This window comes from Lacerta agilis, chromosome 5, assembly GCF_009819535.1.
Source record: "Lacerta agilis isolate rLacAgi1 chromosome 5, rLacAgi1.pri, whole genome shotgun sequence".
NCBI lineage: Eukaryota > Metazoa > Chordata > Lepidosauria > Squamata > Lacertidae > Lacerta > Lacerta agilis.
In genome coordinates this window covers 54,803,761-54,824,096 of record NC_046316.1, presented here as the reverse complement: position 1 = coordinate 54,824,096, position 20,336 = coordinate 54,803,761, and the positions used below count along the sequence as shown (strand labels likewise).

Here is a 20,336-nt window from a genome sequence, read left to right as displayed (position 1 = left end):
ACGGGTTGCGATTCGCCGCTTCTGTGCATGCGTGAAGCGCTGAACCCAGAAGTAACCCACTCCGGTACTTCCGGGTTCGGCGCGTTCGTATCCCGTAGGAAACGCAACCCGCAGTGAATGCAACCCGAGGTATGACTGTATATGATCAATGCCCGTCTAGCATGTCTTAAGAAACACTCTCCCAAGTGCTTCAGGCAACTTATACCTTTAATATCCCACATAACTCCTTGCCAGAATTATGCAAAATAAGCAGCTTGGCTTAAGCTCTTCAACCTATGCATCATTTATAAAGGCTAAATAATTTTATTTTTTTTCTTGGCACAATTTAGTTTACCTTGCTGCCTATTTGATTCAATTTTTTTGAAACAGAAGTGCTCACATGAATTTTAAGACCCTACTTTATTCTGCTTTGTCGGAAAATCCATCCTTTTCTTACAGGTAAAAATACCTTGCATACAACAAGGTACCTAATGTTAGTAAAGGTAAAGAGACCCCTGACCATTAGGTCCAGTCGTGTCCAACTCTGGGGTTGCAGTGCTCATCTCGTGTTACTGGCCGAGGGAGCCGGCATACAGTTTCCAGGTCATGTGGCCAGCATGACAAAGCCGCTTCTGGCGAACGAGAGCAGCACACGGAAACGCCGTTTACCTTCCCGCCAGAGAGGTACCTATTTATCTACTTGCACTCTGACGTGCTTTCGAACTGCTAGGTGGGCAGGATCAGGGACCGAGCAACGGGAGCTCACCCCGTCGCGGGGATTCAAACCAGTGACCTTCGATCGGCAAGCCCTAGGCTCTGTGGTTTAACCCACAGCACCACCTGCGTAAAGAACTCACAGCACTTTTTAAAAAATACTTTCAGTGACACTGGCTTCATTGTTACAGGTAGGTAAGTTGGTCTGCCATAGTCAAAACAAAATAAAATAAAAAATTCCTTCCAGTAGCACCTTAGAGACCAACTAAGTTTGTTCTTGGTATGAGCTTTCGTGTGCATGCACACTTCTTCAGATACTGGCTTCATTGAATAGGGTTGCTGCTGGCCACATAAGCCAACTGAGAATGGTGTTATAGCAGTGTGGAAAATTACACTGCATAGCTACACTGTAACAACTATATCAGTGAAGGATAAAAATAGATCGAAAAGGAATTGTAAGGAAGGAATAAAGAAGTGGATTGATTACAGTTAGGCACCAATTGACTTCAAGGAAAGAACTACCCTGTGTACTGGTGTATAGCACACTGTCAAGCATAGGCTAACAACACAAAACACAATATGCTCAACAGTTCCAAAACATCAACTGCCCTCAGACTAAGGCTAGGTAGGATATTATGTAGCCCCAGCAAACCATGGTACAAAAAAGCAACAGTGAAGGATATCTCATGTATCCAAATCACAGCAAGGGCTTACACCACTCTTGACCTATAGAACCACGATACGTAAGATCACAAGAAAGAACTTAGTGATGCGAAACTTTAGTGAAAATGTACTGTACACAAACCCAAGGATAACAGGGTGCTGATAAAAAAGTGCTACAGAAAACAAAGAAAAATGGAACATTTGTGAGTTCTGACTTTCCAAAGGAATTCTACAGTATTTATTCATGTCACACTTTCTTCCACAAGGCAACTCAACATGCATAGATAGGGTTCCCAAGTGCTTTCCCAATCAGGCACTGGCCAGAACCAATCCTACTTTAGCTTCAGCAAGGCTGTTGCAACATGTGCCCTCAAGCCATGCCCTAGGATCTGCATTAGGATTCTGGACACAAATGCCAAACAGAAATTTCAACTCTTAAGCTGAAACACAAGATGCAAGCACCAGCACAGGTAACCAAGGGAGGAGGAGGGCAGTTTAACACCAAAGTGTATATTAACATACACCCAGAACAGGGATGGGCCAATGATCATCACCAAGATCAAGAAATGTTTATACCCAGGTAAGCCCCCAGGACAAGCTACAAAAGCAATGCCAAGCACAAACAACCAAGGCCTTGGATTTCAAGCACTCTGCTCACTAGCAGTGCTTAATCTAACAACTCTATACTATCCTTTCTTGCATAATAAACACAACCAGAAAATACACGGCAGAATAATCATGACTAAAGTAAACTATGACTGCCTACTATAAACCACTTAGAAGTCTTTTGTTGTAATAGACTGAAAATAAATGTTAAATAAATAAAAATTAACTTCAGTGCAACATGCATCTGGAAAGATGCATACAGTCCCTAATATTATATTCTCCAGCATCTAAACCCCACCTCAATGAAGGAGAATATAAGGTGACCACAAAGACATGAGGAGCATGTATGGGTCATGGATTCCTCAGCAAGACTGATGGAACAAGGATACAGATTGAGGCTTTCTTGTGCACTGACCAATCCACTCCTTTGCAATGAACACACATTGTTTTTATTTATTTATATAAGATTTGGTACCTAATTTTCTTTATAAAATAATCTGAAACCAGAGTATTATATAACACAACAAAATGCATTAAAAATCAAGCAATCAATGGACAATAAAACATACATAGTTCAATAGCTATTTAGAAAGTGCAGTGACACAGATTCAACCAAAAGCCCAGGTGGTTAAGTAGGTCTTCAACTGGTGCAGAAAGCTAACAAGAGTGGCCACCAACCAGTGCTTTTCTTCTAGAAAAAAGGTGCCTGAACTCACCATGAAGTTGTTACATTAAGTGCCACATTTTTAAGCAGTGCTTTTCTTCTAGGAAAATAGGTGCTGGTGCTACGTAACCTTGAGTACCCCCAGAAAAAAAGCACTGCCGCCAACTGTAAATGAAGGGTAAGGGAGTTCCACCATCAGGATACCATGCATTCCAGGTGCAAACTATCTGATACTACTGTTAGCATGCATCTTTTTTGCATTGCAAACTACGATGCAATACCCACTAAGGCAAGGATGCTTCCCTACTTTGTACCACACAAACAAACAGCTAAGATAGCCTGGGGAAGAAGAAGCAATCCTTTGCACACTACTTGAAACCACCAGAAGAACTGAGAGAGCTGAAGCAGTTAATCCATTTACTTGACACTATTGGAGGTGGTTCAAGCGCAGGAACACCTCTCCTGCGCACCACCACAGACTTCACACATATGTGTATGCAACAGTGCCCACAAAGGGATAACTGAGGCACTAAGTGCCTTGCTACAATAGCCACCAGAATGGGGTTTAACATCTTCCCAATGAGTAGTCACTCCTCATAAGCCATGATGATCTGGCAGACCCCTCATTCCAGCCTCACCTAGAAGTGCCAACTTCTAAAATGTAGCCAAATAATTATTTTTATTTATAATATTTATAATCCACCAACTCATTAAAAAAAACTAAGGTGGTGTACAGTTAAATCATTAAAACACCTTAAAATCTTAGGCTCATAAAATACAGAATGAATGGTCAACAGTGAAAATACAGGGGAAGATGGAAAATGAACACAAAACGAGAGATGACCTGGGGATATGAGCATTCACTGACTCATTCCATTCACAATGGTCATTGAACTGTCAACCACTCCAACTAGTTTCCCCATCCTCTGTGGGACTTCACAGTTGGGGGCACCAATAACTGCACTTGGAAACTACCGGTATGTTATGGGGCAATGAACTCATGAACAAACAAAATATTGCACCCAAACTTTGTGGTCCACTTGTATGATTAGTGGAACAGGGCCCACAAGACAAAGCTCAGGAGTTGAGGTTGGGATGTTGCTCTCACAGATCTAGGCTCTCGCCCCACTGCCTCAAAATACTGCCTTTCTGCTACTTCTATCCTTTACCATCTGAAACTGTTGCCAGCAAGAAATCTATTCAGCATATTGCACCTTGTACAAAAACATTATCAGTGGCACCAACATCATCTACAAATGAGCTTATGCAAACCATACCCATATACTCCCAGGAACAGCCTAAATATCCTAGAGTCTCAAGTGTAATACACAGAATCTACACCTAATATGCCATTCTACAAGGCATGGATGACCAACTGACTAGACTGCTGATGCAGGCAAACTGCCAATGGAATGTAAGAACTCTGCTAGCAAACTATCTGCACTGGCTGTCCATTTGCTACTGGGACCAGGTTCCAGGCTCTTGTGGTAATATATAAAGCCCTGAACAACTTGAGTCCAGGATACCTTAAGGACCACCTGAGCCCTTATATCCAAACTCAATCATTAAGATAATCCAGAGGAGCAATTAGTTGCTCCCTGAGTTACAGAGGTCTAACTGGCTTCAACCACAGGTTGGGCAATTATCCGGTAGTGTTGCCAGGTCCATGCTGCAGAATATTCTTCCACCACAGATTCATGAGGCATCCTTGCTACTGACTTTTGGGTGTCTCATGAAGAGCTTTTTATGCTGACAGGTTTATGAAGTTATTTAAACTTTCCTGATTACCCAGTCATTTTAACGATTACTATTGGGGATTTTTTGTTTTCATGGCATGTTACATTGAATCGTATATACTGTTGTACATCACCTTGATATTTTATGAGTTGGCAGTATATAAATATTTATATAAATAGATAAAGTAACACCTATATCGCACAGCATAGCCATCTACAATGCAGACACTTTGGTTACAATCTTAACACCCTATCACTGATCTATGATATGACAGAATCTCTGTGAAACAGGCATCATCATTGCCTCTTGTCTAAGAGAAGGGAGGAGTACAAAAAAGGTTCCACATATGCAAAAAGGAAACTTCCGCTAAGCTTGGACACTTGTGGATCAAAATGAGCACTCCACACAGATCCCTATCCAGCTTCTTAAACGTGACATGGGACTGATCTGCTTCCCTCAGTGGACCCAGGCATAACTGTACAAAGGGTCATGAAGTACAGACCACAAGAACATGCATGCCATCAAAGTTTCCCCATAAAATATGCAAAATGAATATAGATAATAAAAAGGAATTAAGGCAAAATAGAAATTTTTGAGAGTTTTGATATTTTGTATCTGACAAAGAGAAAGAATGATACCCTGGTGTTAGTACAGGTGTTTATTTATTTTTCCCCTGCCTTTTTCTCTGACGGAACTTTTCTACGCCTTTTTCTCTGACGGAAGGCAGCTTACAGATAAAAGTAAGAACTGCTAAAAACATAACAATCATTAAAAAAAAATGAAACATCAATAGAATTAAAACAATATACATATATAGAATCTGTTAAAATCATATCAATAATGACAACACAGCATCAGCTCTTTCATTAAAAGCAGTCAGTTCACAAAAACATATTGAAGCAAGGAACTCTTCACCTGCAGGCAGAAATACAACAAGGAGCGAGCCAATGTAGCTTCTCTAAGGAGGGAATTCCAAAGTCTGGGAGCAGCCACTGAGAAGGCTCCCTACCAAGCGTGCCTGTGAGGGTGGCAGAACTGAGAGAAGAGCCTCCTCTGAAGTTCTCATATGAACCCAGGAAGGTTCATATGAGGGAATACGGTCTTTCAGTTAGCTTGGACCTAGGCCCTGTAGGGCTTTATAGGTTGTAACCAGCACTTTCAATTGTGCCTGGAAACAGACTGGTAGCCAGTGCAGCTGTTATAGCAAGGGAGACATATGCTTCCTATAACCAACCCTGGGCCCCAATCTGGCTGCAGCTCTTTGAGCCAATTGAAGCTTCTGAGCACTTTGCAAAGTGTAGAGTGTGTTACAGGTATCCAAATAGGATGCAACTAAGGAGTATGTCACTGTGACCAGTGATCAAGGGGTACAGTTGGCACACAATCTTTAACTGTGCAAATGCACTTCTGGCCCCCACAGAGACCTGGGCATCCAGGCTCAGGGCTAAGTTCAAGAGCACACCCAAACTGCAAACCTGTGTCTTCAAGGGAAGTGTTATCCCCATTCAGCACAGCCTGAATCCCTATTCCCTGTTCTGCCTTCCGAATGACCACTACTGTCTTGTCTGGATTCAGTTTCAATTTGTTCACTGTCACCCAGTCCATTACTGATGACAGGCACCATTTTAGAACCAAGACAGCTTTCTTGGATTTAGGTGGAAAGGAGAAATAGAGCTGGGTGTCATCAGCATACTAGTGACACCGAGCCCCCAAACTCTAGAAACATCTCCCAGCGGTTTCATGTAAATGTTAAATAACAGGAAAGAACCCTGAGGAACCCCCCAGGTCAACAGCCAAGGCATCAAGCAAGAGTCCCCCAGCACCACCTTCTGTGTTTGCCCCTCCAGGAAGGGACCCGCTGTTAAAGAGTGCCTCCAAGTCCCATCCCAGCAAGGCAGATCTAATCAGTCTCCTCCACTCAAACTGAGGTGCCACCACACACTCTAGAACCTTGCCCAAAAATGGGATAAAACAGATTGGAAAAGTTTTCTTTTTTAAAAAAAACCAAAAGTCATATTATATTTAATGTTACATTTACACTGACCGTTTACCTTATGTACTTTCTGGAAAAAAACAACACCTTTCTTATCAGGACATTCATCCCTCCAGATTTTCCTCAAATGTCTTATTGTCTAACAGTGATATCCAATGCAGTGCTCACGCAAGAGGGCTTCTCCTTCCTCTGCTCCCCCTGCAACCTCTTATAAACCTCCAATCTGTTTCAGAGGATTGAGACACTCTCCACAGCAAATACTGAGGGCATTGGACTCAGCAAGTAACTGCAGTATCTAATGAGTTTACTGACAGAGGTGCATAGCTTATTTAAAGATTAGTAGAAAAGCTTGTGAATGTAGTACACAGTCCACTATGCCAAGAAAAGAAGATGCAACGCTAATAATATCTATTGGTAATTGTGGATTAATGTGTGCAGAGAATGAAACAGCTGCCATCAGACTGAACTCTACCCACATGCTAGGTACTTATACAAGAACCACAAGCAAGCGATCTCCACAGAGTGCACATAGGAAAAATGACTCTATATTGCAATCACAGACAAAGTGTCATGCTGGGTAGCTCCTACAGACTGAACCTCGCAGTTGGCAACCACTGAAGGAATTGAGTACCATTTGTCTTCACATGCAACATAGAATTTAAGCACCCCTTGACAATATAGATTCCTCTAAATAGGAAATGAGTAAATGGAAAAGACCTCCACTGACCAATTTTCTTTTTCATTTTCCTTTGTTCGATGTCCTTTTACTTTAAGGAAGCAAATGTAGGTTCCTCTACCCATTACTGTTTTGCCAAACTGAAGTCAGATAAAAACCCAAATCCTTTTTTACAAAAACTGAGTATATTTGCTTTGTTACCTTCACTTTCTCTCGTCTCAAACAGCAGAAAAGACAATTTTCATCAAAAGACCAATCAGAGACACCTTCAGGCTCAAAGTCTGTGAAGAAGAAGAAGCCGTTACTTCATATCTATAAAGACCACAACTTGCTTATGGCTAAAGCTCATTCCCAATTCACTACATGATTTAGAAGACACTTGGTGAAATTCAGAAAACACAAATTTGAATTTTGTCATGCTTTTAATTCCACAATGTTACAAAAGTATAATATTTGCCTACACACAAAGCTGATTTTCCTAAGCAACACCAAAACCACTGCCAGTTATACAGAGATGAAGGCATGCTCATTAGTAATTTTAGCCAATATGAAACTAACTGTGAGCATTGCCTGGGGGGAGGGAAAAAGCACAAATCACCAAGGTAACATACATTTTCTAGAGGCAGAGCAGAGGTTGATTTTGTCATTAGAAATGCAGATCAAGGCAAAAAAAGGGGGGGATGTAATACCTTTAAACAAACTCAGATCTTTTAATAATTCAGGTCCAAACAGCCCTTCTAGAATACTTTCAAATCCTAAAAGCAAAGAAAGAATAGTTAGCTTTCTCTATAATATACGTTACTGTCAGAATATCGAAAATTGTTCTTTATTCATCTGTTCCTAGCATGCTTTTATGCAATGAACTCAAGGCCTCCTGGTCAATCATGACAAATAAATTGGGGGAGGAGAAATGAGCCTTTACGTATATTATCTTTAAGAGTTACACTAAATAACTATATTAATAATTAAGAAGTATATAGTAAAACAATGGAAATGTTTGTGTATCAATGCAATTAATTTTTCCACAAAAATCCACCACTCTATTTAGGTTATAAAAATATGTATTTTTGCCTCATCTTATAGATCACATTTTTTAGCAAAGATTTTGAACTTCAAGCCTTAGAATTTCTTAGAAAAAGGAAAGCCACTAAGGTGCAAAGGAAACAGCAAAATACAGTGTGCATGCATTGTGTATGAGCTTGTTTATTACAGAGAATATTTTCTATGTCTTTTTAAAGAGTGCAGAGTGTTTCTGTTCTAAAAGATTCTACCACCACCACCCAATTATTGCCACTATTTGTAAATGTAAATTCAGTGTTAATCTAAATCATGGCTTGCAGCTAAAGAGATAGCCAAACGAGCTACCATAAGGAAAGGGGCACATTGTAGAAAATATACCAGGGACATTTTAGAAGACATTTGTTAATTCTGCCAGAGAGTTTGTTCTGAAAAATAAGACTTTTGGGATTTTGTAGTGCATTTTCCACATATACTTAACAGTATTGTACTTGTATAATTTCTACTTTTACTACAATATTTAAAGTCAAGAAATAATTTTTTCCCCAAGAAAGCCTTGAAAAAAGCAATGCAACAGCTATTTTTGGAGCCACAATAGAGTGCAATATAGGGCAATTTTGATTTAGAGATGCATGACTCTCTCTCTGAAGCAAGCTTCACAACCCAGTGGTTATACCTTCATTTATAAAGTATACACAAGAACCATATTGCAAATTTGGATGTGTTACAGTCATTAGCTATCAGATGTAAAACTTAGAACACACTTCTAAGTGGCCTCTACTGGCCTCGGTCCAGTATATCTGAAGGAGCGTCTCCACCCCCATCAATCTACCCGGACACTGAGGTCCAGCACCGAGGGCCTTTGGCGGTTCCCTCATTACGAGAAGCCAAGCTACAGGGAACCAGACAGAGGGTCTTCTCGGTAGTAGCACCCGCCCTGTGGAATGCACTCCCACCAGTGTGGTGTAGTGGTTAAGAGCGGTAGACTTGTAATCTGGCGAACCGGGTTCGCGTCTCCACTCCTCCACATGCAGCTGCTGGGTGACCTTGGGCTAGTCACACTTCTTTGAAGTCTCTCAGCCCCACTCACCTCACAGAGTGTTTGTTGTGGGGGAGGAAGGGAAACGAGAATGTTAGCCGCTTTGAGACTCCCTAGGGGATAAAGCGGGATATCAAATCCAAACTCTTCTTCTTCTCTTCTTCAAAGAGAACAACTGCCTGACTTTTAGAAGACATCTTAAGGCAGCCCTGTTTAGGGAAGCTTTTAATATCTGATGAATTATTGTATTTTAATATTGTGTTGGAAGCCACCCAGAGTGGCTGGGAAGGCCCAGCCAGAGGGGCGGGGTATAAATTATTATTATTATTATTATTATTATTATTATTATTATTATTATTATTACTATCATTTAAAGTTAGTAAGAGGTTAAAATTGCTACTGTGGATTGAAACTGCTAACAGAAGCATCTCTTGATCAATGTTGATCAGCTAACAAAAAATCTACCAGGGTTCAGCACAAACACAGAAGAGACAAAAATACAGAGAAAAGGGGGAAGTGTAATAAATATACCGTATATCGCGGCGTATAAGGCGACTCGGCGTATAAGACGACCCCCCAACTTTTAATGTGAAAAAACAGAGTTTGGGGTATACTCACCCAGCCCGGGATCCATGGCTGCTGAGGCGGCGGCAGCGGCGGGGAGAGCGTCCCCCGCGCCACACAGGAGATTTCCGCGCTTGCCGCCCAAGCGCACAGCGGCCCCCATGGCTGCTGAGGCGGCGGCAGCGACGAGAAGCTCCCCGTCGGCGCAAAGGAGGCCTCCGTGCTTCCCGCTGAAGCGCAGGACGGCCTCCACGGCTGCTGAGGCGTCGGCAGCGATGCCTGGGGCAGCGGGGAGAAGCTCCCCGTCGCCGCAAAGGAGGCCTCCGCGCTTCCTGCTGAAGCGCAGGACGGCCTCCACGGCTGCTGAGGCGTCGGCAGCGACGCCTGGGGCAGCGGGGAGAAGCTCCCCGTCGCCGCAAAGGAGGCCTCCGCGCTTGCCGCTGAAGCGCAGGACGGCCTCCACGGCTGCTGAGGCGTCGGCAGCGACGCCTGGGGCAGTGGGGAGAACCTCCCCGTCGCCGCACAGGAAGCCTCCGCGCTTGCCGCCCACGCCCAGCCCGGGCTCCATGGCGGCTGAGGCAGCGGTTGCGGCTGGAGCGCCGGGGAGAGGCTCCATGCAGCCAGTGGCGGGGCGGAACTCCGGGTCATGATGTTGCCGGCGTACAAGACGACCCCCGACTTCAGAGAAGATTTTTCGGGCTTAAAAAGTCGTCTTATACGCCGCGATATACGGTATATGTGTGTAATGCAATGAGCATACAATAAGCCAAAATGCAATGGATGCAGCTGGACATCATTACCTTATAGATACTCTGCTAACTTTTAAAAGTTACAAAGTAAAACTGACAGAAATATAAGTCACAGTCAAGTCTGGGCAAACATCATTACTAAGAAAAAGTTAAAATTCTAAAAGACTATCTGTATATTATGCACGTTTGCAACAGAGAACCATTTGCTTTATTATTATAAAAAATAAAAGCCATAGAAGAATCTGTGAAATGCAGAAATGGCAAGCAGAGAAACTTCCCTTCCTGCAAATGGCTATTCTTTATTTTAAAAGAAAAATGTGTTGGGGCATTCTTGTACATATGCATGTAACATGTAGATGTTAGATAAATATTCGTATTTGCTTTACAACAACTCAATAATGTATCTTGCTGGTGTATTTTGTTTAACTCTTTCCACAAGAGAATGGCTGTGTCTGCATACTGTACTAAGCCATGGTTTGTTTCAACCATGTTTTGTTCAACAAACTGTTTGTTTGTTTGTTTGTTTGCATTTATATATGAACTGTTTCACACATAAGCAAACAAGTCATGGCCTGTTTTTCCACCTGCTCTTGCCTCATGCCTTTATAACTTGGTGAGGTAGGGTGGCAAAACAAAGCATTGTTAAGTGAGGCTATAGAGTTTGGACATAATATCAAAGCATAGTCAGGAAAGAAACCATGGTTAGTCTTTTGGGTTGGGTCTGCAAGTTCAACCAACCATAAAGGTAAAGGACCCCTGACAGTTAAGTCCAGTCACAAACGACTCAGGGGGTTGCAGCTAAGGGAGCCGACATTTGTCCACAGACAGTTTTTCCGGGTCATGTGGCCAGCATGAATAAGCCGCTTCTGGCAAAACCAGAGCGGCGCAAGGAAACACAATTTATCTTCCCACCGGAACAGTACCTATTTATCTACTTGCACTTTGACATGCTTTCGAACTGCTAGGTTGGCAAGAGCTGGGACCGAGCAACGGGAGCTCACCCCATCGCGAGGATTCAAACTGCCGACCTTCCAATCAGCAACCCCTAGGCTCAGTGGTTTAGACCACAGCACCACCCGCGTCAACAAACCATACCTATGCTAAACAAAGCATGGCTTTACATTATATGCAAAGCAGGCCAAATACTATTAAGTTCTCCTTATACACGCATGTAATTTTGTTCTTGTTCATTATTCCAAATGTTACAATTTATCACAAGCCTGGAGGTATTACATGGTGGTGTTCTGTTACTCTAAATTATAAAATACTTCCACTATTCAATGAAATCATTTTTGTTTATTTTCCTGCCTCAATCAATGGTTTTGTTAGCTTTGCCAATAGTCTGGCTTTCCAAAGCTTGCAATTACATTGTTCTAGGAAGATTAACTTAGGTCTACCAGTTTCTCACAATGATCTACAACTTGCTGGTGAGATAAAGAGTAACATTTCGTTGCATGGCATAGTTTTGTTCTGCCCTTCAAATCACATGGTAGTTTGGGCATACATCTATGCATTGCCCTAATATTTTTACACACAGGAAAAAAATGACAGAAATTGTTTTTTTTCCATCACATGTGTTAGAACATTGCCACTTCTAGGCATCCTCTGTAACACCAAGGGCTTGGCAAACTGTGTATGTGGCTTATTTCTAATGGTGTTAAATATCAACTGTGATTTTGACTGCATTCTAATCTTTGTTGACACAGATTTAAAGGGTCTTTTAGTCCATAGATGCCCATTGTTCTCCTTGTAGTTGATCCCCCATGTCTTTTCTCCCTATAGCCACTATACCTTCTGTTGTGTTGTAGATTATTTTACTATTATTCTGTATATGAAACCATCCCTATATGCTTAGTAGTTGTTCATATTCTATTACAAGTCTGATTGCATCTGCTTTTACTTTAATGTCAGAGGTAAACTATTTCATGATTAATTTGTAGTCAGCTACTTTATATTTTACAATTGTTATTTAAATGGCTATCCTGGTTTTTGTTTGTTCAGGTATATTAGTCTCCTAACCTGTATAGGTCCTTAACCTCTCTGTCTTCATATTGCTGATTCTTTTCCTGATAGAATAGCAGGCAATATAAAAATGGGATAAGTTGAAATATACCCAGGGTTATTTTTAAAAACCATTCCCTTCCCATAATTGTAATGTTAACAGGATAAAGGGATAATGTATTCTGCTGATGTTATTTTATCCGTTATCTGGGATATCTATTGTTTTCCTACATCTCTTTCTGTACCATTGCTATCAGAAGCTGCAGTTGGTACGCTGCATCAGACCATCCAAAATTAGATATTCCTATATCACTTATCTTTGTTTTTCTTCTAAATCCATGCACTCCCCTCCCCTCAAAAATGTATACATGAAATCAGCAGCTTTTGCTAGGTTTTTAATTTCTCAAGAATATAAACTGGAAAAAACTGGGTGGGGTAAACAGAAAGCTTGGACACAAAAGCATGTAATGTGTAGTTAGTATCTAAATGTTACTACTTAAGATTACAAACAGTTTAGTTATGTGCAAGGCTGAATGCTTTAAAAAACACACCCAAACCTCTTACAATATCTGTAATAGTAATTACCAATGATTCATGTCCCACGGAGTTTGCTATACATACAATAGAAAATTCACAATGTCTGCCAAGTGGGTTAAACAGCCTGGACAGTATAGAATCCTACCTTGTTCACTGTTCTCACCAACAGTAATGCCACTTGATTTTTATTAATATTAAATATTAGATTTAACAGTTGCATAGCAACAGAAGAAGAGCTTATATGTAATACTTGTCACCAAAAAAAGCCAAATAAGGCAAGAATGAATATATTCAAAATTATTTTAAAGGACTTGGCATAATGCAGCAGGAAGCAACACAGAAATTAAGGGATATGGCCTGCCTGTTACTTTCAATCACTTAAGAGTCCAGAAAAAGCACGTGCATGTATCTGCAACAAATACTCTGAATAGATCTTGAAAAATGAGATCCTGCCTAGTTTTTACTAAAAATTTTCTCAATCACTCTTAGGAGATAGTAGAGAACATTCCTTTCTCCAATGATATTTTCCTTCTTTCCCTATTTGACAGATTATGTTTTCTCTGTATTTCATAGGAAAAGAATTAACATGGCTGTCTGTTGTTAAATTCCTGTATTCATACCTTCATCATTCACGTGCATGTTTGATCATTTACAGCTGCTGAAGAGAAGCAGTTGTACAAAAGTGGCAAGCATAAGAGCACAGGAATTGTTAGAGACTCAGGATGTTTTAATTTTGCTATTTTTCACAACATTTCACAACTGATTTTATATATGAAGACTTGGCAATAAGAGAAGGCCATTTACAATGAAAACGGGCTGGCTGATGTTTTCATTCTACAAAAATGAGTAGGAGTACCTGGATTTTCTAAAAGTTTCCTCTACAAGAAATTAGTTATTATTACTATAGAAGGACCACTGACTGATTATTGTAAGCGTTGCTTGAAAGGAAACTATCTTGATGCATGCATATACACCATTTTCTTGCACTCTAGATATTATTATTATTATTATTATTATTATTATTATTATTATTATTATTATTATTATTATTATATTTAATTTGTACCAAGCCACTCTGGGCAGCTTCCAACAAAGATTAAAAATACATTAAAAATGTCACACATTAAAAACTTCCCTAAACAGGGCTGCCTTCTAAATGTCTTCTAAATGTCAGGTAGTTGTTTATTTCTTTGACATCTATGGGAGGGCGTTCCACAGGGCGGGCGCCACTACCGAGAAGGCCCTCGGCGCTGGACCTCAGTGTGCAGACAGAACAATGGGGGTGAAGATGCTCCTTTAGGTATACTGGATCAAGGCCGTTTAGGGCTTTAAAGAGCAACACCAACACTTTGAATTGTGCTCAGAAACGTACTGGTAGCCAATGCAGGTCTTTCAGGACAGGTGTTATATGGTCTCGACGGCCGCTCCCAGTCACCAATCTAGCTGCCGCATTCTGGATTAGTTGTAGTTTCCGGGTCACCTTCAATGGTAGCCCATTAAGCAGCTCTTATTTCAACTAAATGATTCTTGGTTTTTGGGGGGAAAAAAACCTTAAAACAATTTGCATAGTTAAATTTGGTAATAAATAAATTTCACTGTGGAGGATGTTTTGTGTGCACGTGCGTATGCACCTAGAATATGAAAACTGGACATTTCCCCTATTATCTAACCTTGTATTTTAGGCTAATGGTTTAATGACCTGTTTCCCTTCTTTGATAATGAAATTTTAAGGAAAATTTTGATGTACACATACACGCACACATTGCATCATGTAGGCTAAAACAAACACAGTTCATTTAGCTTTTCCTTGTGTAATGTGTTGCATTATCATCTTCAAAGCTCAACACAGCTCAGCACAGAATCTAGGCTGGCACTGGTCTTTTGAGCCCAATTCATCACACTGAAGACTCATAAACCCTAAAATACCTCTCAATTGCTTTACTTAGCCAGTTATCTCTTATTGCATACCCTGACTTTACATAGCCATTTGTCTAGTCACCTGTGATGAGCAAACACTATAAAAAGAGGGAGATTGGGTACCTACACAAGTTCACAATGGAAATAGGATTGCTTTGTGGCACAGAATAAAATGCTCTGTTACAGCCCTTTAGAGACTAGACAGAAAGCCCTCTGAGTCCTAGAACCCCTTCTACTGCTCCTGGAGTTTTCCCTAGCCACTGAAGAGCAGAAACCAAGCAGCTTAGTCCTTTCCTTCCAAACTTCATACAAGCAGTCTCAAATGTCTGTCAAGAAACACTGTTTTTGCCTGGGTTTCACATGAAAGAGTGCATGTAAGCCAGCCAGCCTGTTTCCTTTCCAGAAAAGTGAGGATTAGAAGGCTAGCCAAGCCAGAGAATATGAGCCTAGGTTTGCTTCTCAGAATGTGTTGTGTCATAATGTGTTCTCAGTGATGTGGAGTAGATGGCAAAGGCAGCTGCAAGAAATTAATGGACTTAGCACTGGTTCTTTCAAACTGTACAGAATACAGAACACCTTCAGGTATATGACTCAAACTAGTAATCTGCTATAATATTGCTCTTACAAAGTTGCAGTAAGAGCTTTGTGCTACTATTTTTGCTTCTCACTTGCCTCAGATTACTCAGTCTACTGTATCAAGTGGAATAAACTCACAAATTTTTGATACGCTTACACACTCACATTCAAACAACATGCAAAAGAGTGGAAAAGGTTCTTTCCTTTCATATATTTTCTGAAGACCATGAAAATAAGAACACTGCTGGACCACATCAACTGTATTTCTAGGCTACCACAGTGTTTCCCAAGGTGGCCACCAGGTGCCTATGGGAAGGCCAAAAGCAGGAGATGAGAGCAAGTCCCATTCTCATTGTATTTCTCAGCAACTGGGATTCAAACTCTGATCCTGGAAGTAATAACAAAATCGAAAATTCTTTCTAGTAGCACCTTAGAGACCAACTGAGTTTGTTCCTGGTATGAGCTTTCGTGTGCATGCACACTTCTTCAGATACGAAAGCTCATACCAGGAACAAACTCAGTTGGTCTCTAAGGTGCTACTAGAAAGAATTTTCGATTTTGTTTTGACTATGGCAGACCAACACGGCTACCCACCTGTACCTGGAAGTAATGTTTAGACACCAGGACTAGTAGCAATTCATACTAGTATGATGAGAGAGAAATGTCCACACCATGCATAACATTATGCACTTCTATCATCCCCCACTAACTCACCTTTTTTCTAAACTAAATAGAACCTAACGTTCAAACTTTTCCTCATAGAGGAGTTGTTCCAGCTCTATGGCTGCACCATAGATTTGTACAGACATGTCAAGATCACAAGGGGTTTTAAATTTTGTCTCTTTCCTGCTGATCTCCAACATGGAATTTGCCTTTTTCACAGCTGTACACCGGATGGTCCTGAAGCTCTCCATCACAACCCCAAGATCCTGTTCATCATTTACTAGCAGCTTGGTCTCCATCACTGCATATATATGAAGTTAGGAAAAGCTGTGGCACTGAGTTGGTAGAGCATATGTGAAGCATTCTCCACACAGGCCATGTGGTTCTTCCCCAGCACTTCAGGCAATTTAATACAATCCACCTGGTAACAACTCCACAGGCAGTCCAACCCACTCACCAAACCAAAAGCCAAGACTTCACTCATTAATACATGGCGGCAGTGTGTCAGAGTGCATTGAGAGATACCATAGGCTTGCTAGGGGGATGAGGAGTCAGTCAATGTGGCAAGCTTTCCCTTCAGCAATGGATTTATCTCTGGCTAACCAAGCACACTCTTGCTAACTTTTATCTAAAGGGAAATTGCAAAACATGTTCCAATGACTACTGCACAACAAAGCATCTAGACAGGATATGTAGTCAAACTCTAGTTATTCTCAATAAGAAACTATTACAAAGTTTGTGTTGTATGCTTCAAAAAGAGATTACAGTATGTATAAGTGGGATACCAGTCACAACTTCATACAAATAAAGATGCACCTGAGAAAGAGGTAAAACAACTAAGCTACAGAACCCCTGCAACTGGCGCCAACTCCCACTCTCCTTTGCTGCTTAGGAGCAGCAAGTACACTATGAGACATGTATGAGCAGGTGCGGCCTCAGTTTTTACTTCAGTATTAGCAAATAAGATACAAGGGAATCAACATTCTAATCCAGCACACATAGGTACCACACTTTTCCGTGTATAAGACTAGGTGTTTTTTTACTTTAAAATAAGGTTAAAATATGGGGGCATCTTATACATAGATAGTGCATATGTCTATTTTCTAAAATTTGGGGTCCCCAAAAGTTGGGGGCATCTTATACATGGGGATGTCTTATACACGGAAAAAATAGGGTAATTATCGAAACAACTGATTAAACTGGGGAAGACAGGGCCTTGCCAACATAGTGTAGTGGACACAGGTTGGCTTTGAACCAAAGTCATGGGTCCCACTCAGTCATAAAACTCACTTGCAACCTAACCTCATTTACAGAGTCGTTTGGGATAATTCCCCTATGTATGTCATCTTGAGTTCCTTGGAACAAAAGCAGAATACAAGTGTGATAAAGACAGTGCTTTGCAAGGGTGCTCACAGCCCAAGATACACACAATCCTGATATGAGAGTGGGCTTATCTTTTAAATCTAATAGTTTCGAAGTTGAAGTCTGACTTCACTGTTCTTGCAAATTTAGTATGTGGATATGTGGCTCCTTTGGGTAAAGCAATTCTGTAACTTTTGGCTCTGTTCATCAAGAGATAATCTGCCTTTGTTATTTCTGTAGAGGTTATTCAAAATGAAGACCTTCACACCAAAATGTATATATGTAATGCATATATATTATATATACATGTAGGAATGTGACCTTAGCAAGTGGTAAGATTTCAGATAAATGATAGTGTGAAAACAGGATAATGTTTATCAGGAATTGTGTAAATTAATTCATTCGGCCACAGGGCAGGACATGAGTTACATAACTCCATGAGTGTCTTTGAATTCTTCCAAAGAGATTCACATAATCAGCATCACTTCCACCTTCACTAAGATCCTATTGGTGACAAACATCTAATATAGACACTGTAGCCTCTAAGGATCATATCGACTTCTCATATTAACAACATCCTTCACATACATTGCACATAAATCCTATGTACACAGCTACATGTACCATATGCACACACTTCAGTATATGCAACATAATAGTCAAACATATTAATAATCATATGTGATGAACATGTACACAGTATTTTTTTTTAAAAAAAAGAAGCATTAATGTTGCAAAGATAAGCTTGGAAATGTGTGGGTGTTGCTGTTGAAATGTCGGAAGCACTTCAGAACACTGTAAAGCTTTGTGCCTTCTCCATGACAACAAAAAACAATGTAAGTTATGCAGAAGAGTAAAAATTGCAGAATTATGCAAAGTACAGTAAGAGGAATCATGCATATCTGCTGAATATTCATAATTTATAGAAGTTGTAGAATTCAGCTTCCCTTATTACAAGAAAGAGAAAAGCCAAACACACTCAGCCTCTTACTGAAAACATATTCAGTCTCTTCTAAAAATATATTATATAGCAAAGCGTTCAAAGAGTTTCATCTTATAGATACACCTTGAATACAGGTACTTTTTTATAGACTCCCTGTAAAGTAAAACAGCATTATTACCCCATGTTGTGGTTAGGCACTAGGTTGAGAGAATGAGACTTGCCTAAAGCCATCAAGATTCAAGATTTGAATAAAGGGCTTCCTGATTTGTAGCTCAGTCTCTTAGTCACTATACCACCCCAGCTCTCTGCTAACATCATGTAATCACCCGCACATCCCTATGCAAAAACCTAATTGACATGGATGAAACAAATCTGCAGATCCTAGGTAATCGTTGCCTTTACCTTCACATGAAGTGGTAATTGCTTGGCAGACTGTGTCTTATCTTCTAGATTTGAAGGGGGTGGGGAGCAAAAAACCAACACATCCTTTGGCTTTATGTACTTTTTACTTTTAATCTACCTAACTGTAAATGCTTTTCTCTCACTTTCTACATCCAATCAACAACCTCTTCTACCCAATATACAAGATTCACTACTGTCCCTTCATCATGCTCACAGAAAAAGCATCATGGGTTATTAGAGGAGTATTGTGTTTTTTTATCCAATTGCTTTAATAATATTTAGACTAGAAACAAAGATTTTTAAATAAGAGATTATTCTTCTGCTGGCCAGACACAACTTCATAGGCCATGGTCAAGGATTTTACTTTTTATTCTAAGTGTTTGGCTCTCTTTACATACAACAGCAAATGCAGTCAGTCTTATGAATTCAACAATATGGAAGCCAGGATTTCTAAAGCACCATGCACAGCAGAGTTATTTCCCTAGTTCTGCACTATTCTGCCTAGGACCCCTGCTGGCAATCTGCATATTCTTTACACTGGATGATAACAGTTTTACTTCTCATTTAAAATTAGTTAAGAGTGGTCCAAGAGAATAAAATCTCATTTCTTCCTGCACAGCCAGAACAAGAATTGACCAGTGAGTTGTCTAAGATTTTGGGCTGGTACTGTCAAGCCAATCCAAAAATTGTGATTGCCAGAGTCTTCCCCACTGCTGGCTTGCTAGAAGCAAGTACCTCTGCCCAACACCAAAAGAAGTTCTTCCCCTGCCCAACGTTTCCTGCAAACCAGAAGCTTGTGAATTTCAGCCAATGCTTAGTGAGAGAGCTCTGGCCCTTCCACCAAGCAAAGGCTCAAGAAACATCCTCACCTTCCTCTCCTTCAGGGAACATGCAAACTTCAGCCACTACTCAGCAGGGGACCACCATCACCAAGCAGTGGCTGGAACCTCTACCACCTCTTTCCTGCAGAAAAGAGTGGTTAGGATCATGTCAGCTTTATCAGCTGCTCAGCAAGCAGAGCTCCAGGCCTGTCTGCCAAGTAACAACTGTAAAGGCCTCTTTATCTTGTGGGAAAGAGAGGTAGGAATGTGGGGGATTCAGCTGGTGCTGGGCAACAGCACTTGCTTTCAAATAGCACCCAGACGTCCATAAACAGGAAGGGAGAGGTATTGCTGATTTGTCCCTCTGGGACCAAGGAACTCCAGGGGCTTGGATAAGTTTTAGAAACTCATGATATATAAGCTAATTGACAAATTGCCACTTTAACCTAGGTTATGGATGCCACAATGATGACACCCCCTGTGTGTTTGTTGTTGTTAATTTCATTTCTATACCACATTTCTATACCACTATACCCACACATGCATTTTTTAAAAAAAAAAATGGTTTACAACACATTAAAACATCAACTAAAACAATCCAGAATAAAACAAATTCAAAATATTTCATATCCTTCTCTAAGCATTGTTTTGCTTTCCCCATATTTATTTACCTATTTAATTTATATAGCGCCCAATAGCAGAAGTACTCTAGG

The 20,336-nt window shown here is 40.6% G+C and overlaps 1 protein-coding gene across 1 annotated transcript in view; it reads right to left on the bottom strand.

The window, feature by feature from the left end:
* Positions 1 to 18,233, bottom strand: part of LCOR (ligand dependent nuclear receptor corepressor) — a 57,099-nt gene extending 38,866 nt beyond the window's left edge. The window contains exons 1-3 of the mRNA XM_033148161.1: positions 18,203 to 18,233; positions 7,722 to 7,787; positions 7,234 to 7,313 (exon numbers count right to left, since the gene is read on the bottom strand). The gene's annotated coding sequence lies outside the window, so the exon portion shown is untranslated. The remainder of the gene's footprint in view (positions 1 to 7,233; positions 7,314 to 7,721; positions 7,788 to 18,202) is intronic.
* Between the last annotated feature and the right edge of the window lie 2,103 nt (positions 18,234 to 20,336).